This window comes from Leuciscus leuciscus (genome assembly GCF_965113295.1).
Source record: "Leuciscus leuciscus genome assembly, chromosome: 14".
In the NCBI taxonomy this organism is placed as follows: Eukaryota; Metazoa; Chordata; class Actinopteri; order Cypriniformes; family Leuciscidae; genus Leuciscus; species Leuciscus leuciscus.
This window is the reverse complement of record NC_138738.1, coordinates 29515651-29539506: the sequence shown is the minus strand read 5'-3', so window position 1 is coordinate 29539506 and position 23856 is coordinate 29515651. Positions and strand designations below refer to the sequence as shown.

At 37.3% G+C, this 23856-nt stretch overlaps 1 protein-coding gene across 1 annotated transcript in view; it reads left to right on the top strand.

The window, feature by feature from the left end:
• The first annotated feature begins 3737 nt into the window (after positions 1-3737).
• Positions 3738-23856, top strand: part of nck2b (NCK adaptor protein 2b) — a 60972-nt gene continuing 40853 nt past the window's right edge. The window contains exon 1 of the mRNA XM_082136968.1: positions 3738-4022. The gene's annotated coding sequence lies outside the window, so the exon portion shown is untranslated. The remainder of the gene's footprint in view (positions 4023-23856) is intronic.

The window sequence follows — 23856 nt, the reverse complement described above, 5'->3', positions numbered from 1 at the left end:
CAATTCTGTTGTAAATCAGCTCTAAAGAACATTCATGAGTTTACTTGTTCATATACTCTTTGTATTGGATAGGAAATAACATACTTGCTGTCCTTGGTGCTCGGCTTGAGCTGGAGACTTGACACGATGCCACGAGTCCAACCTGACAGTGAACTCAAGCCGCCTCACCAGAGAGCCTGTCCACGTCTGAGCGAAGAACACGAGAGACGCCATGACTGGAAAGAAGTCATCAAATCACCACAGCCACATTTGCTTTGTTTTAAAAGTAATTTTTGCTTTGTTTTTCACAGTCAAGTCAAGACAAGTCATCTTAATTTAAATAGTGCTTTATATATGGCCAATCTGTATATATATTGATTACTGTAATTCTTTATAGGTATCTCACAAGGTCTACAATTAGTGCAAAATGCTGCGTATACAATTTAATTACTGTATATAATTGCTTTTGTTGTATTACTTATGCTGGTAAGCACTTTGGTCAACGGCAGTTGTTTTAAATGTGCTATAGAAATACAATTTGTATTTTATTGTACTGTGTATATATGACCCCTTTGAATAAATGCTTTCAATGAATACAAAAGAAGAAATGCTTTTAAACTGTCTCAACCTATGAGAAACATTTGAACCTATCTTTGTGCTTCCGGAATAATATATATTATTAATGTTCTAGATTAATATTCCGTTTAATATATTTACCTACATGGTTGCAAACTTCAGTGCATTGCAGAGCCAGTCTAAAACATAACCCTACAATAAATGAGAATAGAGTTTGAGGACAATAATAATAAGTGGTGCATGTATTATTAGAAATATTTAGGTCAATCTGGAAGCTTATAGGAATAGTTACCCAAAAACAAATAAAAAGTTCTGTCATGAAACTGTAGATGGCGCAGGCTAATAGGTCCTTTACTCAATCAGCTTGCAATTACATTGTTCTATTTTGGGCACAGCTGATTGGTTCCTGCTGTATCAGTAGCCAATGAGCGTATGTGCTCAACCTTCAAATACTTTGTAAGCATTTGCTGTTGCAGCACACTTTTTAGAAACCCTCCACCTTCCCTAGGTCAACCTGTATAGATCTGCTAAGGGTAATTCATGCTATATTGTACAGCAGCAGCGTGTCTTACTTGCTCTCAGCAGCTTGTCTGTGTATGTATTGGCAATAGCAAATCCCGTTCTTGCTCTGCAGCAGCAGCAGCGTAGCAGATCTATTCTGCCAAGACCAAACATATCAACAGTGTCATATCCATAACCATGCCAAACACTCCGAGAGTTGTCATGAAAGAAATTCCATCATCTAAAAAAGATACATCTATCATTGTCACTCTGAACTTGATTCAAAAAAAAAAATAAAAAAAAAATATATATATATATATATATATATATATATATATATATATATATTTTGTAGATGCACCATTACTTGAAAATAAGTTTCAGTACTAGCACTTAGAATTGATTGATTTCCGCACTTATTATTTTGGTAACACTTTACAATAAGTCATTTTACAATAATTACTCAAATAGGTCAACGTAAGTAATATTAACTAACAGTGAACAATACATTCATTACAGTGTTTAATGATTTTTTTTAAACATTAATAAAAATATATCTGTTCATTGTTTGTTCATGTAAGCTCTTGTGCAATTAAAAATATAAAAGTTTTGATTTTAATCATATATTTGGCTACATTAAGATTAACATAAATATTTCTCCGCTGCTCCACTCCTGTCAACGACTTGGCGCGAGTATTCCAAGTTCTTCAGTTACCGTTTTTGTTTAAAGGGATAGTTCACCCAAAAATGAAAATTATCCCATGATTTACTTACCCTGAAGCCATCCTATACCTAGGGGGCAAAGGGGGTTTAGCAGACATGGGCTGCTGTAAAAGGTTGTCATATAAAAATGAAATCTATGATGTCTGAGGATCACAACCTGGGTGGACAACCCGGTCAACAAGCTGCTGGATACTTGTATTTAGGGTCAAAACAATACTACCTCAAATTCTGCTTTAACTCCCCGGAATCACCCAATTAATTAATAGTCCAGGCAAAGTAGCGTTTTGTGACAGACTAATTGTAAAATAAATTTTTTCAGCTTAGATCATTTCTATGAGGTGTCCAGAACAACATACTAAAAGTCCTAAGAAATCCTAGTTGAGGAAATATGTTAAATTCTCATCAATCCGAGATGTGTGCCAATAAGGCCAGGCAACAATACACCCCAACATGGGCTATTTTTTTCCTTTACTCCTATCAAAATGAAACTTTACACGATGAAAGTACCCATGAAAAGTAAAAAAAAACAACAACAATTCTTAAGGTCAGTATAAGTCTTTTTGTGGCAAGTAACCCAGGTAAGTGTGGCAAGTGACTGTTTATGCATAGGTTAACTTACTGAATGGACATGAATGTGTTAGTTATTTGTCCCCTGTTTTTTCTACTTGTGACTTTATGGTTTCTTGGCCATAAGTAAATGTGGATAGGAGCAGGCTTCACTCAATGTGTATACTTGTCAATTTTAAGAGTGCTGGCCTAGATAATTAGAATACATAAAGTGGGAGAGAGGCCGCACTATGCTTAAATATATTTTATATCTCTCCCACTTTATGTATTCTTGGCCATAAGTCAATTAGGCCTAGTGTTGAGCTCATTTGCATATTTAAAATAGATTTTTCAAAGAAACTTGTAAAACAAAAATGTTACTTTTCATGTATACTTTCACTGTGTGAGGTTTGATTGTGATAGGAGTAAAGGAAAAAATAAGTCCATTAGGGTGTATTTTGGGCATATTCGATTAGTATATTGTTCATTTGCATATTCAAATTCATTTTCAAAGAAACTTCTAATACAACATGTTTTACTTTTCTTAGACTTTCATTGTGTAACGTTTTATTGTGGTAGGAGTAAAGGAAGAAATTAAGCCTATGCGGGTGTATTTTGGGTAGCCTATATTCGATTAGTGTATAGCTCATTTGCATATTCAAATTATCTTTCAAAGAAACTTGTAATACAAAATTCTTTACTTTTGGTACTTTCATCGTCAAGTGTTACTCTTTTGGCGTAAGTCGACTTGCGTACGGCCGTCTGCCGGAAGCTACTTATTTTAGTCGCTAAAGTTTTAAATATGAATATTGTTTCTTACACGAACGCATCGCTTCACTTCAGAAGGCCTTTATTAACCCGCCAGAGCCGTGTCGAGCACTTTTATCATGGATGGATGCGCTTTGATGGACTTCCAAAAAAATATACCCATTGTCTCCCATTATAAGCTTGGAAGAGCTAGGACATTTTTAAATATAACTCTGATTGTATTTGTCTGAAAGAAGAATGTCACATGCACCTAGGATGGCTTCAGGGTGAGTAAATCATGGGCTAATTTTCATTTTTGGGTGAACTATCCCTTTAAAAGCGAAAGCACAGTAAGAGTAAGAATGAAAAAAAAGAGAGATTTAATTTTTATTTACACACTTTTTGCACTTGTTTGGAATTATTGCACTTAGGCTAATAATCAGTTATAACCCCATTAATATAAATCTAAAATAATTCCCTACATACCTAGTAGCCTAGTGCCACTACCGCCCTCAACAGTCGGATTTACCTCATGAATATTGTGACATTGAATATAATACTGGGGGTTCCTTGGTTGGTTTATTGAGAGTCTGGGTGGGATCTCACTTGGTTTTTAGTACACAGAAACACATGACAAACAATTAAGTTGACAATCTTGTATATTGCCTTTCGGTTTTGAATCACGAACTATGCTCGCCCTGCATGGGCAGTCCAGCCCTGGCAGCGGTGACGTCATCGAGAGCTGGGTTGAGCAGCCAGCAGAGAGAGAGAGAAAGCGCGAGAACGCAGCGGTGGAGCTCCTAGGGCCTGCGAATGAAGGACTAGGAGGACAACGGCAAGCACTCTGAACGGGATTTCCATCGCCCTCTTCTGCATGCACCCACACCGAACGGCCGATTCCATCCGCATCCCTTCGTTCCCCCCGATCTGTCCAGAGGCAACCTGTAAAGGTAAAGAACGACGAGCGCATAAAGTTGGTGCGTGAGCGTGTTTGGCAGCTTCACGGGAGGTGTATTCGGTGTTTCGTGGTTCACTGCAATAGAGGTTTCGAGAGGAAAAAGTCTTGCTGAAAAGCGAAAGCGTTATTTAATTCGCTTATAACCCAACATAAGACTCTTAAAGTCATCACACACAGTGATTTTGTCTTCTGAATTTGCCGCTGGTTGAATAATGAATGAAGCTTTTGTGTGCTCACGCCAGTACAATAGCAGCGAGGTCAGTAAGAATCGAGTCTTCGAATCTTTCCTTGCGAATCAGAGCGCATATATTAGCTGCTACGGTGGTACCGCAACCAGTTGACGTTTTGCGATATTGTTTGTTTTTCTGTGACACTGTGCAACGTCTCAACGCAGAGCGCATGTTTTACTTGTCAGTGTAGACTTTCTTTTTGTCATCGTAATATGAGATAATCTTGCAAAGAAACACTGCAATCGTAGAATGGTGCACTAGGAGGCAATACCTGTGGGTCCTACAATTGTTAAAAAAGTGTATATTTCTTAGGAAGCGTAGGCTATTCTTTTTGTTTTGTCTTTTTAATGTCTTTTTATTTTATTTTATAGAGAACACTTGATTTAACTTGAACAGATACTGATAGCAAGTATTATTAAGTGGCCAATATTATGCATAACTAATTTATTCAGTTCCTTGACGGAATATTTATTATAAATATTTCATAATATTTTGGGTTAACCTGTTTGGGTGTAAAGATGTTACATAGATTCCCGGAATTGTTATTTACGTTTTCTGCTCAGTGCAAACTATTGCCCTGTAATTATTCTTAACAAACCAGTTTTTATTAAATGGTATGTGTCAAGCTCACTTATTGCTTAAAATATAATTCATGCTTAAAAGGATAGCCTATGGCATCAATGATACTCGCCCTCATTCCAAACCTGTATGCATTTTTATTTATTTTGCGATGACATTTTGATGATGAGACATTTTGAGGAACATTGGCACCCAAACAACTTTGGACCCCATTGACTTTTATTTAATGGATAAAAAAATTATTCTGTTGTGTCCAACAAAAGTAAGAAAGTAAGACAGGTCTGGACAAAATGGTGAGCTTTAATAAAATTATCCATTGAATGGCAGTTATCCTAAAGTCAAACTTATGCAAACAATAAAATATTAAATAACTTAATTGACCTAGCTTCCTGTTGACCATACAATTGTGTAAATATTGTTGCTTGGTGGTGGTGTTTTTCTGGGACCCACCAGATGGAATTGATTGGTAGACCTGACAGTTGAAATAGAAAAGTTTGAATATCAAATTGCAATATCGGTCAATAATCCTATGTCTGCCTGTCTCTTTAGCGTCTGTTACTCAGCCTCTGCCCTCCTGTGAAAATTCTGTGGAAGGGAGCATCCTTGGCTCTCTCTGCTGTATTCTAGACTGTGTGCATGCCGGAGATAAAGGAATTGGACTCTAAATCCTGTAGTTCTCTCATTTGCTACGAACAGGGCAAGAATAATGAGCTGGCACCATTTCCCTTGGCATTTTCATTTGTGGGCTGTAGTCGATAGTGGAAATCCGGTTGGTCATACATGCATTACACCAATATCATAGGATGACTGTGCTAAATTGGTCAACTACAGCTTATTAGGGGATGTGCGATTTTACCGTCTCTCACTCGGCATCAGGGTTGGATGCCGTCCAGCCCATTCATAGACTTCCCCTTCACAGATCAGATTGAAGCTCAATTTAAAATTGATTGAAAATGTAAACATGTCATATAAGTTTAATATGCTTGTCATGTATTGGAGTAATACTATGCTGTATAATCCATCTCTTGTCAGTTTTGGATTAAAAACACATTATCACTCCAAGCAAATTTTAATTTAAATATGAATTAGCTGTGGCTCTTATCAGAATATTTTACAATGGCACATTAACCCTGTAAAGCCTGACATGAAATAAGTCAGAAGAATATATTTGGAACAGTTTTTTTTAACCCTTTGCGAAGAGTAATTAGTTGGTGAAGTGGATTTAGCTACCTATTGAGTTAATGAGAGTTATCATGAGCATTGTAATGTTTGAAGCGGATGTCATAAATGTCAGTAGACTGGGAAGATTTTAAAATGAGCGGTTCATTCATAAATCCGTCTTTTGTGAAGGTCTTTTGAATTATCTGTTTTTGCAATAATGCCACCAAAAAATTTGCAGAGATGCCATATAAGTTGCCACTGAAAGGCAAGACTTGATTGTAATCACATACTTAATTTCTATATAAAAAAAATATTTAAAAAATCGATCCACGAATCGCGATGCATCAATTTATTGTCCCAGCCCTAGTTTTTATTGTGGGGTGAAAACATATAATGTGGCTAATGCAATGCAACGACGATTTAGAGATGTACAAATAAACATGCCTGATGTATCATTATTGATTTGCGCATTTTAACAAAATATATTTAACAAATATGATATACATTAGGCTTTAAACTGAAATGGGTTATGTAAATAGAAGTTCTGTGCCATCACTGTCAGTATCCCCTTTGGTCAAGGGAGTGTGTGAAAATAATTATGCTTTCACTCTCTCCTGATGCGCTTGTTGCTGTTTCTTGTCTCTGTTGGGGTCAGCTCTGCCAAAAATAACATCCTCTCTCCAGGTTTGAACTCTGGAATCATGCTGGAATTAATTGCTGATCATGAAACAGCATTTCAAAGCCTTTCCTATTGATCTCAATGTAGGTAATGATGAAGCAGTCCACACGACTCAGCATTTATGATGGCCCAACTCTGAACCCTAAGAATATTTTAAATTACACCGTGCAGTTTCAAGGCATTTAGTATACATGACATTTTTGTTGGTTAATGACATGACACTCTTTTTTTTTGTCATAGGCTATTAATTCATTCAAAAATACATTAAAATATAGTTTTTACATACATTAAAGCTACAATATGTAAGATTTTTTTAATAAAATATCCAAAAATCACTTGCACAGTGTGATATATTTCCTGCAGTTATGTACTTACAATATCCCAAAACTTCCCAAAGATTTTTAATTTCAGAGAAATTCCAATTTTAAATTATGTCTCGTCCCTGTCGCCCTGTCCCACTTGTCCCGTCAATGACGTAATATCTGCGTTATCCCTGGTTTCCACTCGTACTGCCATAGTAACCATGGCGACAGACGTGGACAACTGCGTTATGTCTAGCGGCACACTCGCACTGTTGTTGTTTCGTTCAAACATTATGGACCATGGCAAGCAGACTTTGGGACAAAAGGAGAACTAAAACGAGGATCAATATCAGCGTGGCGTTTTCGAGATGCCGAGAGCTCCACGTCCGTGACAAACTTCGACTTGACAGAGACACGCAAATGTAGAGGTGAGCAAATGTACATAAAACTAATCAATGTTATATAGCTCAACATGATGAAATGTTAGAATATGATCAGTATGTTATTCTAATGTTGATCTAGCTTAGTCTCATACAGATAAACTAACACATAGAATAACTTTTTAACTTTCAACACAAATGCAGTTTAGTGTGATAGTGTAGACCAAGTGAAACAGCGCTGTGTTACCTCATAAGTTTCATTCGTCTAATAAACTGACCTGTGTGGAAGAACCTTCGGTAGAATGAAATGTCCTTATTCCTTTATATCCGCGGGACTCGCGTGTGGCTCTGATATCTGTCTCTCATTAGCAATTGCGACCTGCTTCATACCACAGTCATGTTAAAACATCAATGTATTCACTCATCCATAAACATTATTAGAACCTTCCACATGACGCCAATTTCCATAATTCCACTTATGCGTCATCAACTTACACCTTTTTTATTGTAAGAGGTTAGCAACCCCTAGTGGCAAAAAAAATACATAGTGTAGCTTTAACCTAAATACATTCTTTTAAATGACTATGATGTTTTTAATTTGTGAATTAAAATTTTAGATTTTTTTTTATGCTTTACATTGAAAAATATATATAAAAATATATTTTAAATAATTAATTAAATGTATAGACTCACATGTTTTATATTACTATCATATATTATATTACCTATTACTATTACACCCTGATGAAGGCTTATTGGCCGCAACGCGTAGTTGTGCCGTTGCTTGTCACCTGTTTTTAAAATCTGAGCCATGAAAGAATAAAGGCTTTTTATATTTTTCTAAAAACTAATTACTCGAGTGCCTTGGATTGTTTTTTCTTACTAGACCATGCAGGAGTGCATTTTACACACACACACACACACACACACACACACACACACACACACACACACACACACACACACACACACACACACACACACACACACACACACACACACACACACACACACACACACACACACACACACACACACACACACACACACACACACACACACACACACACACACACACACACACACACACACACACACACACACACACACACGAATCCATAGGTAGTGCAGGGCCAACAAGTACAAACTCAACAGCTTATTATTAGAAGAATTCACTAGAAAAGTTAGCTGACATAAATCAGTGCATGAAGTTATTGTTTGTTACCACCGTTTGCTCGTGCGCATCTGGGTTTGAATGCGTTTCTTATGAAATTTACCAATACACATGACAGGTAGCAACATCGCAAGAAATTTTTTCTCAGGTTTCTCTCTAGAGCTCCCCCCACAGCTTCGGAATAGATATTTGACAACACTGTCGTAAAAACTCGTTGTTGATTCTCAGACACCAGAGGCTATAGATCAACGACATCAAAGCAGATGGGACGTTCTTTAAAACGTCTTCTTCATTTGGATTCGAACAGCTTGAGGGAGCGCAATAATGACAGCATTTTAGCAGATTTCTTTTGGCCGTAAAGCAATTGTTTACATCGCGAGACCTGATATCACGCGAGACTTCCTGACGCAGCGGCCGGCGGCCCGCCGGCTCAAAGTTGCAAGTGCGTATTTTCCGCTCACGGGCACCAGGGGGGTGCGAAATGACCACCATTCAACCCGAAATAAGTAATATAACCATTCCAATGACTCCGAAGCTGTTCAGTTAAAGGGTTAGTTCACCCAAAAATGAAAATTCTGTCAGTAATTACTCACCCTCATGTTGTTCCAATCATGTAAGACTTTCGTTCATCTTCGGATCACAAATTAAGATATTTTTGATTAAATCTGAGAGCTATCTCACTCCTCCATAGGCTTCCAGAGGGACCGAAACTCGCCGGCCCAGAAAGTCAGTGAAGAAAATGTTGAAATAGTCCAAGTGACTACAGTGGCTCTACATTAAGTTTATCATGCGACGACAATACTTTTTGTGCGAAAAAAACAACAAACATAACGACTTTATTCAACTATTAGTGTTCTTCAATGTGGGCCTCTGACGAGAGTTCACGGGAGCGCCACGACGCATGCGCGAGAACTGAGATTACGGCGTTCTTCTTCTACTACTACTTGTTACTGGCTGCTCACTCCTTAGGAGTATTATCGCCATCTACTGTACAAGATGACGTCCCGACATTGCCGGGAGCGCAAAACGGTCTGTTTACAAGCAGCTGAAGACGCGCGCTGTATGTAAAACTGTATTCGTAAATATGTCAGCAGATTTCGATGTAGATGAAGATTTGATTTTTTTTTTAACCAACCATACTTATTTGAACCAGAATACACAGACATTGAACTACAAGAGATGGAAGATGCTGCAACACAACCGCAGTCTGCTTCTGAAAGACAGAGAGCATTGGACAGCTGATGGTGTAAATGTAATCAGTGCCAAGCGATGCCTACTGAGGCCATCCTTAAAAATATTTTGGTTTGCCGTAACAGCCAAAAAAAAAAAAAAAAAAAAAGGGGTCGGTTGGTCGGTCTATATTCTTTCGCAAGTTAACGCAAGTTTACAACCGGCAAGTCGTTTTTTTATCAACTTAAAAACTCAAAGTCCAAAAGGATAAAAAAAGTGTTAATTGGGTCGGTCCTAAATTGACAGGGTCGGTCGGGTTATGGCAAACAAGACTATTTTTAAGGATGGCCTGAACAGGAGAGCGTGTGCTGCATCGATTGGGACATACAGTTACATACATTACGAATACAGTTTTACAAAAGCAAAATAATATAATATTTGATGATTGATCGAAAATCGTATCTCTCCCCCCACATGCTCACCTGCAAGACTTCCGACATTAAATTTCTCTGTAGGCTACTGTAGGCTTTTTGTAGAAAGCCTTTCTTTAAAGTGAATTTCGTTTTGTATTAATTGTAGCATGCAGGCAATATAATCAGGACATGGAGGCGCCCGCGCGCTCGTCTCTTAAATGAACCAAAACTCTACATTGAATCTTTAAAAAAAAAGAAGAAAGAATATAGGCTATATATAGACCGACCAACCCGACCCTTTTCTTTTTTTTTTTGTTCTTTTTTTTTTTTTTTGGCTGTTACGGCAAACCAAAATATTTTTAAGGATGGCCTCAGTAGGCATCGCTTGGCACTGATTACATTTACACCATCAGCTGTCCAATGCTCTCTGTCTTTCAGAAGCAGACTGCGGTTGTGTTGCAGCATCTTCCATCTCTTGTAGTTCAATGTCTGTGTATTCTGGTTCAAATAAGTATGGTTGGTTAAAAAAAAATCAAATCTTCATCTACATCGAAATCTGCGGACATATTTACGAATACAGTTTTACATACAGCGCGCGTCTTCAGCTGCTTGTAAACAGACCGTTTTGCGCTCCCGGCAATGTCGGCATTTTTGGGTGAACTAACCCTTTAAGGTAAAAAAAGTTACTTAGTTCACCTTTAAGTTTCTTTTTAAAAAGATAAAACATTTTCTTTAACATGGACACTCTTATTTGTCTTACTAGCAGTGTTGTGGGCTACGTAATCAGATTTTTTCAAGTAACTAGTAAAGTAATGCATTACTTTTAAATTTAAAGCAAAATATCCAAGTTACTTTATCATACAAGTAATGCAAGTCACTTTGTTTTACCATTTGTTGACTGACACCTCTCCTGTCCCCATGTTGAGAAAAATTGGGAGTAAGGTACAGAGGCGTTGTGTGTAAACATGATGGATATGGTAGTTCTAGACTAAATGTGAGCATGCATTTACTCATCTCACTTGCACAAAACAGATTTAGTATTCCTCAAAATGAATAAAAACAGTGAAATGCAGAATCAGAATATTATGCAAACATGCAATTATTAAATATGTTTAAAACAAATACTGTATTTAATCTCACTTTATTTACCATTGTCTTTTCTGCTGACCTTTTGATGATCCAATTCAACCATATGAATAAGCAAAAATGATTAGTTATACATCACATTTTGTTTCATTTTTTTAAATAAATTTTTTATTGCAAGTTATTAAGTTAAGTAAGAGTGTTTAACTTTTTTCTTCAACAATCCAGAATGGCAGGACAGCTGAAAGGTTTGTTTGAACTGTGTTCTACTGTACAGACCTGCATTTGCATTTCCTTCTGCCTGAGGCTTATTCATTTGACTTTTGGTGTGAAAGGGCCTTTACATGTGCCAATTTTTTGTTGTTGTTAAAAATGAAATATTGTAATGCATTACATTTAAATGTAACTGCAACACTGCATACTAAAACATTAGATTCTCAGTTGCAGTTTGTACAGAATTGTTGTAACTGTAAATATAGCGTCTTTACAGTCTTATGCTCTCTCTCCCATGCAGCGCAGGAACGGAGCAATTTGCAGCTCAGCGTGGATGATGCATATTTTATTAACAGTCTGGGAAACTTTAGCATCTCAATATTTCATCAGTGCACAGCTTGTCGTCTGTGCCAGGAAAAAGGATGAAGCCCTCCAAAAATAGGCTCTGTTAAAAGTTACCATGAAGAGGACAAATTACTTGAGTTGCGACTCCTTGTTTCTGACAGGGCATTGTTAAAAATCTGGATCTCCAGAATGAACCCCTGCCGAGCAGTGATCTCAGAAAAGACCTTGAGAAAGTTACCTAACTTTGGGCACTGTTTGTGCTGCTAAAAAAATTTGGAACAGAAAGATAGCGTCAAGAAAACGTCAGGGAAAGGATTGTTGTTGATTAACTTTGATCTGATTTTGAATGTCAGATTCAAAATCTCAGATCATGCTAATGTAAAATTGACAGTGGTAGATTACACAATGTCCGTGTGTTTTGACTTTACGTGATGTGCAAGATAAGCATCATGACAGTTTTCTCAATGCATACTTCTTTGTTCCAACATGACTGACAGTGCAAAGAATGTTATAAAACAGATAGTTCTGATCTTTGGCCATTGCGCCACATCTTCCACTATTTGAAAATATATATTAATATATATTAGAAAGAATATTAAGGCCCCGATATTCTCACGGCAAAGTTCTTTCTTCGTTTAGGGTAGAACGAAGTTCATCTAAGAGAGATGCTTAGGTGAATATGTAAATATGTGATGTGTGTTTTTCTCTCAATAATAAAATAAGCACACAACAAAATTGAGAAAACAACAAGCATTTTTTTTTTATAAAGCACAAGAAAAGCAATCTAATCATAGGAAAGTGGATATGTTTGCACAAGCTCTGCATTTCGGCACTCTAGTAAAGTCACGTTTATTTATATAGCATACATATAGCATACATTACATAGCATACTTTATACAATAGATTGCTTAAAATCAAGCAGCTTTATATTAAACATGAGAAACAATGTCGATGTCTCATTTCATCAGAATAACAACTTCATTTTCTACTATAAAGCAGCTCTTATGTGTTGATGTTTTCACTCACGGACAAATGAGCAATCGGATATGCACCTAATAATAGTGAACATTTATCTAGGTTAACATTAGAGTGATGGGGAGTGTAAAAATAGCTAACGTGTTTCAAATGATAATCATGATAATTTGGATTTCCTACCCGACTTAATTACCCTATAGACCAGCTTGATTTGTCCTTTACGAATTGTGGGAATTTGGGAATTTCTGTGGAGTTTTTTTTTTCTCCGACCAATAAAAGATTGGTTGACTAAGGTGCATATGACTTTCTTCTTTCAGCCAAACACAATTGAAGTTATATTCAAAAATATCCTGGCTCTTCCAAGCTTTGTAACAATATTGCTGAGATTTTGAAGATCTAAAAAGCGTATCCATCCATTATAAAAGTAATCCATACGACACCAGTGGGTTAATAAATGCATTGCCTTCTGAAGTGAAGCATTGGGTTTTGTTAGAAACACATCCATATTTGAATTTTTTATAAACTAAACTCACTGGCTTCCGGCAAACGGCCTTACACACGTTCATGAGAGAATCCAGTTCCGGCGGAAGGGTGACCTCTGACCCGACTTATGACGACTTTTGCATGTTCTTGCATGTTGACGACATTTGTGCAAATTCAGAGGCATAGTGGTTTGTTTCCATCATGGATTACCTTGAACTGTAAGCACATCTTTTGTGATCTAAGAAAAAAACCCCGTTATTTTTAATTGCAGCTGAATGTTGCCAATTTAGAAATGTGCGTTTGTGTGACCCCTCAGGCAGAGATGCTCCTGTCCTGAATATGACCTTTGTTTGTATAGGGCAAGAGTTTCTTTCAGATATGAGGAGAGGTTGAAAAAAAGGCATGTCTGACCATAAAACAGCTTGTCAAAACAAAATTACTGCTTGTCTCCTTGACTCTCTCTCTCTCTCTCTCTCTCTCTCTCTCTCTCTCTCTCGCTCTCTCTCGCTCTTTTCCCACTCCCTCTTGGGTGTTAAGTGTTGGCAGACTACTGACTCTTTAAATGACATAATTAAGTAAAATAACCTTTTTGCTGCTTTCATTGAGATGAGCGCAAACCTACTTTCAGCTGCAAAAGCATATCGTCCTCTTTTGAAGAAGCTTGATAATGTAGAAGCCTGATCTGTAAAACAATGATGCTAGTATTATGTTGACTGTCTTTTGATTTCTGACTTTCCTGGAACATTGAGAAAACAGGCTTCAAGAGATTTAAAGTTTTTGAAAATATTCCTTATGTCTTTTTTTCTTGTCACCTGGTACATATGAACATGATTTTTTTTTAAATCAGTGCTGTGAGTGTTGATACTGCATAGAAGTAGTAGGGATGCACCGAAATGAAAATTCTGGGCCGAAACTGAAAATTCTGGATGTACTTGGCCGAAAACTTTTTCGATTTTATTTATTATTTTCAATTAGCTTTTTTTTGTATAATTGTGTTAATATTAGATTTATTTTTTAATGAAATTCAATAATTTAAATGATACTGAATTTAAAAAATACAAGCCAATAAAATAATATATAACACAAATTGAAAGTAACTGAAATATAGAAAATATATTGGTACCACTTTATTTGGATGGTCCCTTTTGAACATTCTTTTGACTGTAAGTAACTTTTTCACTACTGTACATGTCAACTAACTCTCATTTGAGTATTAGTAGACTGTCTGCTTAATGTCTCCTAACTCTTTATTGTGATGGTCCTCCAACAGACATTCGGTTGACTAGAGGTAACTTTACAACTACATGTCAACTGATTCTAACCCTAACCCATCCAGTCTACTAATAACAACACTCTAATGAGAGTTAGTAGACATATAGGTGCAACGTTACTTATAGTCAACAGAATGTGTTAAAGGGACCATCAAAAATAAGTGAAACCAATAATAATAATACATATCAATATATTATCCTTTATTCAGTTCTATGCAACAGAATCACATTTAACAGATTTATTTTTTGACCTATTGGATCAGTGAACGAGAGGGGAGAGGGTAGCGTCCTTTTACCAGCGTTGCATTACACTTCAAATTCTTTTTTTTCCAAAGATGGTTTCTGTAATTTAAGGTCGTTTTTATCACGCTGATGTATTTTAGTTAGGTTAGTTATTTGATGCTTTAAAAACGAGAGTGTGGACTCTTTTCAGAAGGACATTTCCATAACTGTTTTCAGATAATTTAGTTTTTTTTGAATTAAATGAGTCAAATGCTTCCAGAACCAAGAATGCAGAACAAGTTTGCAGTCACTGTAATGTTCTATGGTAATAGAATCTATATGGTTTCTGTCTCAAATGCCTAAACACTTGCTGGAATGTTAATTCCTCAAAGTAGAGAGAAAGATGATGTGGTAATGAAGCAGACAGGAACCTTGATGGATGAGTATTGTTCTGATCACTGCATCTGCAAGAGTTCCGGTAGTCAGTTGTAGCTTTTAGCTGGCCCTACTGCTGAATGTTGAATTTCCCCCTCAGGCACCGTCACTCTATTTTTACCGACTAGAGCGAGAAGAATCCTTTCCCACTCTTGAACCATTATGCTGTTCCTCTTTCCAGCTTATTTTAGCCAGCTGATGTCTTCATTAGTTCACATTAAGAATTCACTAGATGTTAATTAGCAATCTTTTTGCGCATATTACATCTTTTCATCCATTTGTGCCGCCATACTCATACTTGCGTGACTCATGCTGTACGGTTTCCTAAATGTTTACACATGTATCTACATTTTAAGTCTTTGCTGTGTGATCTCAGACCATTTGTTTATTTTTATTTCCCCTGTTCTAAATTGGTTTATTTTCCAATGGCTTTCTTGGCCACAATGGCCAGTATCTCATCACCATTTGAAACATGATGCAATAACTTGTTGCGTGCACGAACGTCACAAAAAATATCCATTTCAGCTACAGAACGAACATGCTTAAACCTGTGCTCAACTGTTTTTCCACTGCTTTCATGGCATGACTTGGTCTTCTCAATTGTTCTTTTATTAGCTTTCTGAATAATGAAACCGCATGTCGTTTCTGATCACACAGGAAACAGAGGAGTGGGAGGAAGCCTGCAAACCATGTTTTGTCATCAGAATGTGTGTTAAGCACTAAAGATAATATTAAGCGTGTGTGGAATCCTTAAGGACACTAAGCAGGCAATTAATGTAGAGTCTAATGCATTTTTTATGTTTTTGGTGACACTTTTCATGAATAGGATAGACGTTTTATAGGATTTTATAATGACATATTTATTGTCAAACTTAATATTATGAGCTGTTTTATTTTCAGTTCACTGGACACCAAAATATGCCATTTAATGTGCCTTTGTCTTTGGATTAAATTTAGCTTGTCTTTGGGTCTGATTGAGAAAAATGTGTTAAACAACATAAAAAGGATTAGATTTTTGGTTGTTTGTTGCCCACCCGAGTCCTTTCAGTATCGGTTTGGATTATTTAAAAGCTCCAGAGCTTGAACTTGTTTTTTTAGATGCAAATGTAGTGCGTTGGCACAATCACTAGTTTCAGCTCTCACATGTAACAGTTCAAGAAAAGTGCAAAAAGATTATTGAACGTACAGTATCAATTTAGGACTGCAATTATGTACCTGTCTGATTACATTTTAGTCATTCACTGTTGCAAACCTCATCTCCTTGTTGGCCTGGCTGGTTAGGTGGTGACTGGTGAATTAAGAATTACTGCTCTAAATGTCTGCTCACAATATGAATATCTGGCTATCCGCCAGCATTTATGGGAAAAACTTGTTGACGAAAGGTGGCATCACCTAAAATGTACAACCATGTGGTGCAGTGGCCTAAAAATGACAGGGCCTAAAAATGATTGTTCTTATTAGTCATCCATCTGGGAGAGCGATTACGACAGTCACAACATCTCTGACTCACACACTTTGTGTCTTTACTCATACATGCAAATACTCAGTGTTTACGCACACATTCAAAGTGTTCAGAAAGCTATTGCTTTCTACAGTGTTTTAGGGCTCTGGTGACCAGCAGTTAGAAGGGAACATGTTCTGCCTCAGGGTTATTGATCTGCTTTCGTCCCAGTCCGGGAGCAAAGAGGCATGCGGATTGGACTGCATTCATATGTCATGTGATCTTGAGTCATTTAACCATTTGATGCTTTTTGAGAGGAGACAGAAGAGAGGGCATTGTATATCTATTTTGCTTCTATTGTTGGCTCCAGGCATTCCTGAGGAACAAGACATTTATGCAAAAATTTACTGAAATGTCCATGTCAGTTCAGTTCTATCATTATGATAACTTAATCCCCAAATGAATTTCAAATTTGATGTGGGAATGGACATTCTTCAAAGCAAATGGTATCAGACAATTTTGAACCAAAATGTCAAACATGAAAACAACATTTGAACAAAGACATGATTGCTCTTTCACACTGTTGCTGTAATGTTCACTTTAGCTTGTCTTTTTTGACTGCACATTAATTCCCTCCTAACGAGACATCAGAATGGGTTGTGTTTTTTACTCTACAAGCTTTTGTAGGAAACCACATTCCGTGGACACAACAGACATAAAGAACAAGTATCTAAAACCATTCTAAATTTTCATTCTTAATCACACTGCTAAATGGTTAAAAAAAAAAAAGAAACGTCAAAAATACCATTTTGTATTGTTTTGTAGGAAGTCAGTGTTTTGACTGACTTTAGCTGGTCAGTGTTTTGCATTCATCCCAGTGATCTGAATCAGTTCAACAAAAATATTAATTCAGTGATTCTGTTCATTTCTGCAGGTGTGACTGTGTTTTGAGTGAATTCATTGAATCCTTCAGTCAAACAACAGTCAAACAGATGACCGAAACAAGTCACATTATTATTTATTAAAATCTGCTTGTCGACAAATCTGCTAAGAAACTCAAAATACACTGTTTACACAAATTAAAGCAGAATTGTCATTTATTTTCAAATATTTTTAATTCTATTTTTCTTTAATCCAGCTATAGAAAAAAAGTTTAATTTCACATTCGTCATTCTTCCACACCCTTTCCCTCCTTGTTATGAAGGAAAATGATTTGCATGCCGAATTGAACAAACATTCAGTCGTTCGGCAGATCCTCCTTTGCAACTGAGATGTCACAATTTATTCAATTAGTTCAAGAACGCCTATGTATTGTGCTATTGCCATTCTTTAAAGGCAGAAAAGCAGTCGTGTTTCAAAGATGACCCTGTGCAAAGATGACAATGATTCGTTTACTTAAAAGATTCATTCACAAAATTTCACTGGAAATTTAGATTTACCATAGACAGTACATAAACTGGACACAGCGACCCCATAGGTTTCAACGGAGAAAAGTGAAGCACATTAGAAGCACTCACTTCCTGATGGTCGAGCGTACTGCGCAGACTCAAACTGAGCTTGATGATGTAGATGTCACGTGAGCAACCTGTCTGACAGTTATAAGTATTCTAGTAGCTCTAGTAGCCAAGCGAAATCTGAATAATTCCCTTCCGAATCTTGCAGAGACAGAGAGCGTGAGTAGGAGGTGTCCATGAGCTAGGAGCAGGAGCAACTTTATGACTCTCTATGGGCTTCTCCCTTGACTTTATGCCTCCACGTCCCCCCGATTGACTGCAAGCTTCTCCTCCTGTCTATACGGTGATTTCCAGAGAGTCGCGTGGTTATGACGCAATCGTTAGCCTATTTTTACAAAAACTGCTTCTACGGGGCCATAACGTAAGATACAAGGTAATGGAGCCTTTTATACATTGTCGTGTTTCTTTAGAAATAAACAATGGACAAATGGAGTGTTTAAACGCCTCAGGTGTAAAGTTATTGAATGGGAGTCAATACGCTGATTTCACGCAGCCGTTATTTTGAAATCGAAAGCGAGGCTCCGGTGGGAAGAAAACCGGAAGTGTCGCCTTTAATCACAGGAGAGTCGTGAATGCGATGGCGTATTGTTGTGTTTAATGATGTTGTGTCAATTCTAAAAATGTACATACATTTCTTTCATACTTTAGACTATATACATTGAAATTAATTTATAAATAAAATATTTTTTTTATATATAATTCAGAATGTAAAAACAGAAGCAGGAATGAACTATATACATATCCTATATTGAATATTAACATCCAATAGTGTAAATCGCGGCAGCAGCTTCAGGTTGGTAATCCAAGGCATTGTTGTTTATCTTTACTTCCGGGGTTCTTCCCACCGGAGCCTCACTTTCGATTTCAAAATGGCGGCTGCGTGAAATCAGCGAATGGAATGCTAACAGCAGGTGATGGCTTGTTAGCCAATGGTGGCCCTCGGGGGTGGTACCCTATTTGAGAGCTCGTTTACCCCCCTGAGATTTACTAAGACCTTCTTTTTCTATTTTTCTCTCTAGCGAGGCATTTCGCTCGACGCTACATAAAGTTGGCATGAAACGGATGTTGCGATGATTGTGACGTATGTCAGAATGAAACTGCTTCTTGAACAAGAATAGTTATAGGGCGGTATGATGTGGGAGGAAGTTATTTTGATTAAAGATTATGAGGGCACATGAAAATCATTTATAATCAATACTATATTATTGATAAAAAAATTGATGGTGACTTTAATGTGAATTTGCATTTATTAGTTTTAATTTAAAAACATTCAGTGGCAAATAACTCTATTTGGTGGAACTTTTCCACTGTAATGAAGTGAGTCACAGAGAGAGAAGGTAAGGTTCTCAGCAGTGTCTATTTTAACAAGACACCCCTGAGTAACTTCAAGCTGTGGAAATTAGTGACTCTAAAAGAGAGAGAGGTAAACCTGGCACTAAAGCCAAGAGCAGTCAATGTCTCCGCCGTCCTTTTACTTTTATGCCGTTATTTTTTCTTTTCACTTTTCTTGAAGGTAAAGGTTTCTCTCACACCATTTCTCCTTCGCCCTCACAGGAAATTCCCAATCGTGCGGATTCCTATTGAAATGACTGGAATTTGCCCGTGAAAATTTGGTGAACAACTACAGTAAATGTGTTGACACATTTAAGAGAATGTTCGCTTCTCATCAAAGCAAGTAAAGGATGTTGTAGCTAGTTAGTACTTCATGGAGTATGGGAGAGAGCATCTTCCATTTTAAAGTGTTTCATATTTCCATTCTTTCACTAATAAGATGCCAGTGCTCTCTTTTGTGATTAACAAAAAATAACATCACAATTACTGTTTTGCTGGAAGCAAATAATGCAGATCAACTACAAAGTTTATTATAAATGTGCCATCTGTAAAATGAGTGCAGGGCAGACTTACATTTTTATAGTGATTGACAAACCCGTTTTTCCACTCATCATAGATGAGGACAGGATTGTTCGTGAGTGTGCCAAGACATGTTTTCGTCATATCTTTTTTTTGCGTATTTTATTTTATAGTCACCAAATAGTTTACTTTTTGTTGTCTCTTTATTATAAAAGGGAAGATCTCTTTCTTCACTAATGTCACATGTATTATTGTAAAATTTATAGCACATTTCCATGTCTGGGAGGGTTTTAGTCTCTCGCTATAATTGTGCATTTATCCTTCCACATTCCTGTGTTTTGGTTATAGTTTTCCTAGCATGCACTGTGGAAAGATTTATTAATACACAGCAATAGAAGCGGAGATATGCTGCTTTCTCTTCAACATGGTAAATCAGAATTCTCTATTCCTAATTGGAAAAGTGGAAAAGAACTCAAACAAACTTGAACACGAGCAAACTATGCAGAAATCCACAACTCTGATTTCACTGAGATAAGATGTGATTGGATATGATCCTAAATTTCATGGATTTCATCATACCACAAAAGTGAGGAGCAAATCGGGTTTTATAAAGGCAATGCCTGCAGTGAATCTTTTTTAGTATTTTTTTTTTATCTGACATTGTTTATTAAAATGTAAAGATAAACAGACAAAAATGCTTAGCCTAAATATTATTATATGTGAAAATGAGCTACTGCTTTGTAATAATAATTACATAACGGAAATGTATTCATTTTATATATGTTCACCTTTTTCTATTTTGGATAAACTGCAATTTAGAAAGTGGGATGCATTTAGGAAACTTTTCTGTGTATGGCCGTTTTTAAACCATTCATATGGAAATTTTGGAAACTGTCGACTTTAGGTACATTCTATGCATGTCTTCTTAAATGAAGGGTACAGGACACCTTGTTGACAGGCAAACAACTCAAAGGGAACAGCAGTAGCCATTTTGCTTTCTTAAACAAGCAAATCCTTCATATCAGTTGTAAATATCCCATATACAACTATAAACGTAATGAAGCATTAGAGGCAGCATACAAACAGAAAATTGATTCTAGACAGCTGTTTGTAATCTGAATGCCAAGTACAGTGTGGTCTTCCTCCGTTGCAGTTGCTGAGAGATTGTGAAAGATTTGAAGTGCTCTCTTTCTCGCTCCTTTAAGCGTTCTGGATGGTACTGTCGTGTCAGTCAAATTTGTCAGCTTTTAAGTTTCCTGTTAGCGCAACAGTGCTGCAAGGCTGTGTTGTGTGCACCTGCGTGATAGATCAGGATGTGAACGACACTGGCGCCAAGACACTGCAGCTGGACCTTAAGGGATCTGCGGTTTGAACTACCAGATTGGGACGCAGTCAAGTATTAAACTGGGAAAGCAGATTTTACATCCCTCGTGCATTAAAACCGTGGGAATTTGGAAGGGGAACAGCGGTAGAGAGAGACGATACAGTGAGAAAGAGATGAGAAGGCAAAGGCAGGGTGAGACAGTGACTGAGATACTGTGAAAGAGCAGTGATTTCTCGACTAAAATAAGTGTCAGGACTTTAAATGACCGCGTGAGTACAGTGCTCAAAACGTCACATTTTTACAATTTCAGTACCGACTTGGTGCCAGAATTCATTACTTTTTGACAACTCTATTGCAGTGCTAAAATGCCATGATATTTGGAGTTTAGTCATGAAAACCGACTGAAATTTCAAAAAGTAACTGCCTGAAATTGAAATAAGTCACATTGACATACACATGATATCCACACATGATATCCGTGTATATCAGTCCATGCTTTGGAGGTAAGTTTTTATTGTTGAAATAGTTATGAGAAGTACAACAGCGCATGTGCAAGTGACTTGAGTGCTTGAAAACAAAGCGCTCTTTCTGCACTTACAGCCAAAGGAGTATACATTGAAAGGCTCACAGACCCAACAGTGTGCAAGATGGAGCAGAACGTGGAAAATAAAGTATACCTGTTCCTTTAGACAGGAAGAGGCCGCTTTGGAAGTGTTTGTTTGCTTCAGCATCATGTTTAGGGGCGGGTAAGTGTCTCTAAAATAACAGACTAGTGTACTCACAGGCTGTAAGTACTTGCATGTTTAACTGCCACAGATATTCTCTTCTCAGAGAGTAAGGCCCTGTGAAATTCTGCCTCAAGTCAAGTCACCTTTATTTATATAGCGCTTTTTACAATACAGATTGTATCAAAGCAGCTTCACAGTGATAACATTAAAATAATACAACAAAGTTTGTTTCTAGAAGAAAATTGCGTCATCGTCCACCTTAAGTAAGGCAGATCAATAATATTGTTGAATATTAAATGTCCCCAACTGAGCAAGCCAAAAGCCAAGGCAACAGTGGCAAGGAACCAAAACTCCATCAGTGACAGAATGGAGAAAAAAACCTTGGGAGAAACCAGGCTCAATCGCTCAGTTCTCCTCTGGCCAACAAATGAACAGTGTATGATTATGATTCAGGCAGCATTACAGGTCAGAAGTCAGATTGGATCACAACATTCAGAATATTATCCAGTTCCATCTGGGTGGAAGTCGAAGTCGGAGTCATCACGCCGGTATGAAGACGAGTTTGTTGAGGATCAGTGCCGATGGCTGTCGTGTTGATGAGGCCTTCACAGGGCTGATGAGGCTGGCACTTCAGGGATGCGTTGTGGATGGGTCCAGGGCGGCACAGGTCCACCATCTGATCTGGATACGGCCCGGATCCGGCTGACTTCAGTAAACCTCGAAATAATCAGAAAGACTAACATTAGCGTAGATGCCATTCTTCTTATGATGTAACGAGTACATCAGGTGTTATAGGAAGTGTCCCCAGTTCCGGCTGACCTAATCTATGCAGCCGAATAATCATTTAACTGATTTGAATAATAGAAATGTATAATGTTCTATATGAATGCCTGAGACAGGGGTGTCGCTAGTATGGGGAAAAGAGGAACTGTGTATACTGTACAGAGGGACCAGAGGGGGACATGAACGTGATTTCTACCGAAGGGGACACAGCCCCGGAACGCAATTTGCACCCAGTGCAACAAACTGTACAGGATACCCAATAAACCTAGCGATTCCACTGACCTTTGACAAAAAACTTTTATATATATATATATGTGTGTATGTGTAGTATATGTATGTATTATTTTTATTTTTTTTACTTTTCTCCAAATCCAGTGTTTAGTTGCTCCACTGAAATACTGGCTGCAGTCTTGGATCTTGTAAACAAGGCTTCGTTGGTGGACTGATTATTCAAAGATCGCTGTACACAAGGTTCACGAAAATCCTGTAGATGTCAGCCACTCAGATTTAGAATTTTTTTCTTTTTCTTCGAAAAAGCATTTCCAGTTTAGTGTGCAATGCAGATCAGGTGGTTAGTGAATAACGGTGTGTGTGGGCGGTCTGTGGGCTTGATGTCTGAGAATCAAACCATGGCAAGAAATACTCACAAATGAAACTTTGAACACTAGATCACTCTCTGAAACCTCAGAGGTTATGAGGGTGTTGTGATATTAGGCTTGAAATAGGAATAGGAAGTTTACAGCTCATTTGTCTCTCTTAAAAATATGCTGTTTTGGTCTTGAAATTCAATAATAAGCCTCATCCATCTTTCTCCTCAGCTGCAATAATGTGTCAGGGCAAACCAAAGCACTCCAGCTTATGTTTGTCAAAGATATGGATCTAGCCAGCAGTAATTTCTTCTGTCTAGCTGTTGTGTTTGTACAATAGGCTGCACTTTATAGTTGAAATGATAGTGTTTTCAGTGACAATTGGAGAGCAGAGAAAAGCTTCTTGATAGCATCCTTTTCCATCCTACATGACTTAGTCAAATTTTCCGTTCTGCTAACAAGGAAAACTGCAGTGCTAAACCA